Raw genomic sequence first — 6,992 nt, 5'->3', positions numbered from 1 at the left:
TTGAAATGTTTGGCTTGTTCCTCCAAAACCCTTTCTTCATAGGATTTTTTGGAAGGTTTTCACAAAGACTGCACCTGACTACTGTACAAAAACACATCTGTAGAATCTGCTTAAAAGACCTCCTTGAAGGTTGCAGTGAGCATAGATCACGCCACTGCACTCCAGCCTGAGTGACAGAGTGAGACTCTGTCTCAAAAAAATAAAAATAAGAAATAAAAATAAAATAAAATAAAATAAAAGACCTCCTTCAGAAGGCATTAATCACGCTTTTCTTCCTTTTTATCTTTCTTTCTTTCTTTCTTTCTTTCTTTCTTTCTTTCTTTCTTTCTTTCTTTCTTTCTTCTTTCTTTCTTCTTTCTATCCTTCTTTCTTTCTTTCTTTTGTCACATCCAATCTGTATCTCCATGCTGTCTAGAGTGATTAGAGTGATTCTCTATCCTTTACAATGATGGGGTCCATTAGTCCACATCTCTATGAAGCAGGTATTATAATTTCCAACTTATAAAGAAAGAAACTGAAACCTCAAGATATTAAGTAACTTACATCTACTCACCTGTAAGAATAGATAAAGTTCAAATATATGACAATATCAAGTACTGGTTAGGCTACACATCAACTGGAACTCTCATCCATTGGTGATAGGCAAGAGAAATGCTCAGCACTTTGTAAAACAGGTTGGCAGTAAGTTAAACTTCACTTACAATATGATTCATCAATCTCTCTCCTGCGTATTTAGCCAAGAGAAATAAAGGTTATGTTCACATAAAAATGTCCATGTGAATGTTTACAGAAGCTTAATTCATAATTACTGAAACCTGGGAATGACCAGATGTCCTTCAACTGGAGAATGGTTAGACACATTGTGGTTCATCCATATGACTGAGTACTACTCAGCAATAAAAAGAAATGAAATATTGACTCATGCAAGAACATGGATGATTCTTCAACGTGTCTTGGTAAATAAAAGAAACTAAGTCCAAAGGGCTACTTATTGTGTGAGTTTATTTATATTATTAATACATATGAGTAGAAGCAAAACTATAAAGATAGGAAACAGATCAAAGGGTTAGTGAGAACTGTACCATAGACCTGTATACCACAGAAAGTAAATCTTACTGTGTAAGATAACTAGAATGTGAGTGGAACCCCAAAAGAAATAGAAACTGTAACAAATGCATCCAACAATATTATAGTGAATAATGTAAACACAGTGACACTGTCTTTAATGTGGAAGAAAATAACTAACCTAAATAATTTTTGAAAACAGTATTTTGAGTAGATACTGTAAGACTAAAGGCAAAAGAATGGCATACAAATACCATTCTTTAGGTAATAAATTTATTTCTCAAGGGGTATGGGTTAGCAATTCTTCAACTAATTTATGCGAGCATTTGGATTGAACAAATGTGTATAGGTAAAATATATAATAGATCATGAACCATGAGAGCCAGATTTCTCACTGTTGGGAAAAGTAATAAATAATGAAGGGAGAAATCTATGCAGACCCAGTGGAGTTGAACTCACGTTTTTTATAACATTCATAGGTATAGGTTGATACATAAATAAATAAAATTATTAGGAGACTTGAGTGCTTTCTGATGCCCAACAGCAAAGCACAAGCCTGTGGTTACTTTATTCGAATTGATTCAAAAGCCTGAAAGACCTTCAGCAAAATAGATAAGAAATGTCTGGGAAACCTAGGTGGTCTTGATATTAGGAAAGATACAGTATTTGTGTTGTCACCATATTTAGTTCCGTCAGTATATCTCTTTGGTTTTTGTATTGAGGCATAATACACATACAGTAAAGTGCACTAACATTCATCAAATGTTTGTGAATGTTTAGTTATGCACATCCCTGTGTAATAATCCTCCACCAATCAAGATGTAGAATATTTCCATCAACCCAGACATTATTTCATTCCTCTTTTCACTCAATACTTACCCCTAGAGATAACCACCATTCTGATTTCTATTGCCTTAGATTAGTTTTGCTTTCTCTTGAATTTCATATTAATGAAATCATACATTACATTTTTATGTGTTTCTTATGTTGAACACTGTTCCATTGTATGAATATGCAATCTTGTTTATCTACTTCTTTGGTAATAGAAATTTGTGTTGCTTCGAGTTTGGGGCCATGATGAATACAACTGCTGTAAATGTTCTTCTGTAAGTTTTTTGTGAAAATGTGAAACTGTTGAACATTCTTATGTAAGTTTTATTGTTGTAGTAGAATCACTGGGCCATAGAACAGGCATATCTTTACCTTATTAGAAACTTCCAAGCCGTTTTTGAGGTTATATCATTATGGAAAAGAGTTTCAATTCTCCATAACCTTGCTAGTACTTAATACTGTTGACATGTATTATTAAACTTCAAAATTTTGGGATTATTATAAATTCACATATATTTTAAAAAATTAAGGCAGGTCATATGTATTCTTTACTCAGTTTACTCCAGTGGTGTAAAACTATAGTACAAGATCACAACCAGGATATTGACGCTGACTCTGTCAAGGCGCGGAACATTTCTGTCACCACAAGGGAGCTTTCTGTTGTCCTTTTGTAGCCATATTAATTTCCTGTCTGCTCCCATCCCCCCCTTCATCCCTGGGAACTATTAATCTGTCCTTCATTGTTATAATTTTGCAACTTCATATATGTTGTATAAACGACCTTTGGGGACTGACATATTAAACTCAGCATTCTGCTATATTTTGTGTCTTGCCAAATTTGAGAAGTTTTTGGCTTTTACTTCTTTGATACTTTTTCAGTCCTACCCCCTTTCTTTTTTAGTACTATCATGAAAGGAATGTTAGATATTTTGTTATAGTCCTGCAATTCCCTGAGGCTTGGTTCATTTTTTTAAAATCATTCTATTTTCCCTTTGTTATTTAGATTGAGTAATTTCTTTTGTTCTATCTTCCAGTTCACCAATAATTTTCTCTATCCCCTCCAATTTGCTATGGAGCCCATCTGGTGGACTTTTTATTTCATCTATATTTTTAAGTTCTAAAATTTCCATTTGATATCTTGGTTCTTTTTTATGTATTTTACTCCTTTACTTAGACTTTCTATTTCCTCCTGAAGCTTTCTGTTTTTTCATTTGTTTCAAGCATGTTTGTAGTTGCTCTTCGAAACATTTTCATCATAGCTGCTTTCATATCTTTATCAGGTAATTTTACCATGACTTTCAGCTCAGGGTTGGCACCTATTGATTGTCTCTTTAAAATTCTGTTTGAGATCTTCTTGGTTCTGAGTATATTGAGTGCATTTTTTTTTAATTGAAATCTGAACATTTAAGTATTGTGTTTGAAACTCTGGATCTTCTTTAAAATTTTTGTTTTATCTCCTTTCTCTGATGCCACTCCAGCAGGGGAAGGGGAACACCACCTCACTGCCGGGTAGAGATAGAATCCAGTGTCCCCATTCAGCCTCATTGACATCAGAGGGCAGGGAGGATCATCAAACTGCCAGGTGGGGGTTGGACTTCTGGGTCCTTATGTACAAATGAGTCTTGAAAAACATGAGGGTTTGGGGTACCAACCCCCATGCATTCAAAAATTTGTATACAACTTTTGGCTCCCCCAAAACTTAACTACTGATAACCTACTGTTGATCAGAAGCCTTACTGATAACATAAACAGTCAATTAACACATATTTTGTATGTTATATGTATTATAAACCATATTCTTACAATAAAGCAAGCTAGAGAAAAGTAAATGATATTAAGAGAATCATAAGGAAGAAAAAATATGTTTACAGTACCATACTGTATATAGCAGTTCTGTAAGTTTATGTAGTCTGTTTACAAGATGAATCATCTGTCTGAAATTGCAGGCAACTGCAACTGCAGCTGCAGCTGTAGCTTAATGTCAAGCAATTAAGTTTTTTCTTGTAAGGTCATGACTTTTCTCTGCTTCTTGGGCGCACATCCAACATCACTAGTGGAATTTTGTATGGATCCCATGGTGTTATTTAAGGTTTACACTATTGCACTAAACACAGTGAAAATATGTGAGAACTGTGAGAGATGACTTTTTACTACAATGGACAAGTAGCTGGAGAGATGAACTGCTCATATGGAGATAATTAGCTTTGCATTTTAAGTAGGTATTCACAAACTTGAGCTCACTGCAATAACAACAGAAGGTGGCTACAAATTTATTACAGTAGTACAGTATGTACTATAGTTAATTTTATGCAGTTGTGATTTAATACTGCATAAAATTAAGTTTGTGTGCATTTCTCCAGACTCCAGTGCCACCACATACGGTCTGTGTTTGTGTGCTTAAGTTTTGATACATTTAAAATTTTTATAATAAATTTGTGTATGTTTTATGGTAGTAAGTGATAAGGTAGACTAGTATTTACATGCATTTTATACATTCATGACATATCTTTTTCTTAATTTTATTGATATTTTTAGACTACATTGTGTGTTTGCAAGTTTTTTCAACCTGTTGCAAATCTCCAAAAATTTTTCCAATCTATTTGTTGAAAAAAAGTTCGCATATAGGTGGACCCATACCGTCCAAACTTGTTCAAGGGTCAACTGCAGTCTCCACTGTAATTTATTCTTCTTTCTTTATGATTAGGGTTTTTTGTGTACTTTAAAAAATACTGTTGTCCACTTCTAATATAATACAGTTGTTCTCCTGTGTCTTCTTTTAAAACTTTATAGCTTCACTCTTCACATTTAGGTTTCTGACCCATTTGGAAAATGTGTGTGTGTGTCTGTGTGTGTGTGTTTATATATATAATTAAACAGTTACTTTGGCATTTATATTGAAAATACCATTTCTTCCCCTACTGAATTGCATTGGCACTTTTGGAGAAAATCAAGTCATTACATGTGTGTTCATCTACTTCTGGACTTGATTCTGTTAAATTGTCTTTTTAACAATTCTCCTACCAATAGGCCATTTTCTCTAATTACTGAGGTTTCACATAAGTCTTGAAATCTGGAATGCAAATCCTCCAGCTATCGCCCACCTTTTTTTTCAAGGTTATCTCACTTGTTATAGGATTTAAATTTCCATAGAAATTACAAAACAGATTCTCAAACTTCTACCACAACAAGTTTCTGGTAATTTGATTCAGATTTGCTGAGTTTATGATAAGGTTGAGAAAACTGATAATTTAACATATGGATTCCTTAGATTTATAAATATAGCCCTCCATTTATTTAGGTCCTCTCTAATTCCTCTTATTAATGTTTTATAATTTTCATTTTAATGAACTTTCATATCCTTAATTAAATTCATTCATTTGCTTATTTCATTGTAAATGGCATTTTTATTTTATTTTCCAATTGCTTTTAACTAGAATCTAGAAATAGAAGGAATTTTTTATTCAGTGACTGTGAATTCATCCATTAGTTCTAGTAGTTTCTTTACAGATTCTTTTACATTTTCTATATTCAAATTATGTTATCTATGAAGAAGTAGTTTTACTTATTCCTTTCCCGACTTTATGCATTTTATTTTTTTCCTGACTTGATGCCAGTTATTCCAATGTGATAATAAATAGAAGTGTGATAATGTATCTTGTTCCTAAACTCAGAGAAAAAATGTTCAGTATTTTACCATTAATTACAATGTTAGCCTTGGATATTTTTATAGATACTCTTTATCAGATTAAGGAATCTTTTCTACATGTCTAGATTGTTGAGAGTATTCATCATGTGAGGGTATTGGCCTTGTATCAGATTCTCGTGTGTGTGTAAGTTTTGATAAATTTAAAATTTTAATAATAGATTTGTGTATATTTTATGGTGGTAAGTGATAAAGAAGTTTAAAATAGGTTGAACCCATTATTTTGGTTTTTCATCAAGCAGAGGAGGAGAAAACCTTACCCGTTATGATCTTAGAGATCATATAATCTTCTAAAATGTAAGATACTCTGTGAATACTCAATAGATTGGACAAATATATTTTTTATTCTTTAGAGCTATGCAAAATACTTAATGATTTTCAATACCATTAAAAATATCACCTGTTAGTAGCCTTAATTGTCTTCCAAAAAATAAAGGTGATAAAACCAAAAGCAAAAACAAGGAAATTGTGTTAATTACTTTTCTTCTCCCTTTGTTAATATAACAATATGATATAGTCCTCCCTACTTTAAGTAATTGTCTGTTTCTTCTTACATTTTTGGCAGTACTGTCATGTTAACTTACATCTTTATGATATGGTACACAGCAGGCTCTTGGTGAATATTTTTTAAATGAATGGAATATTATTACTAAGACTTTTACTCCATATCTTTGTAGCTTGATTTTTCACACCCATGTTGGGGAAATTTATTGTCTATCGTTGAATTTTTGCCTACAAATCTGACCCTATGTTTACCCCATTGTAGTCTTTGGTTCTAAATGTATTCCAGATAACTGAAAGAGTGCATATAGAATAATTTAAAGATTTGCTCAGCATAAGTTCAGTAAATTTGTCAATTATGACTCATCTATGCATTCACGAAACAAGTAATTATTGAGTGCTTATTCCGTGCCAATATCTCTTATAAGCATTGAATCGTATGGGCTTTTGAACCAGCCTTTAATTATGGGATGATTAGAACCAAAAGAGAAATTAACTCCACATCAGCAATTGAGAATTATAATGGGAATATTATTGAAATAACAGAGTAATTTAAAAAATAGTTAAAACCTTTCTTGGAGTGTTAGAGGACTGATAAAACAAAGATGAGTACAGAGGTGTTAAAACTAAGTATCTACCTTCAAACCTGATAAAAGAGTCAGAAGATTGCTGGCTGACTTTTTGCCTGATTATAGCTACACAGTTCATTCATTCAGTCAGTCACAAGAGGGGGCTGCTTCACCTTAAAACTTAGGTTTCTTTCTTGGAGAGGGGCCACTAAGCTTATGTTTTCCACTAAAGTTCCACAGAAAACAGGAAACAAAGATACACTTTTATCCTCTTTACACAAATTGTACTTTATGATCTCTTATTAAGTGTGTTATGGCTTCAA

This window comes from Mandrillus leucophaeus, unplaced genomic scaffold (genome assembly GCF_000951045.1).
Source record: "Mandrillus leucophaeus isolate KB7577 unplaced genomic scaffold, Mleu.le_1.0 Scaffold1795, whole genome shotgun sequence".
In the NCBI taxonomy this organism is placed as follows: Eukaryota; Metazoa; Chordata; class Mammalia; order Primates; family Cercopithecidae; genus Mandrillus; species Mandrillus leucophaeus.
This window is presented reverse-complemented; position numbering follows the sequence as displayed.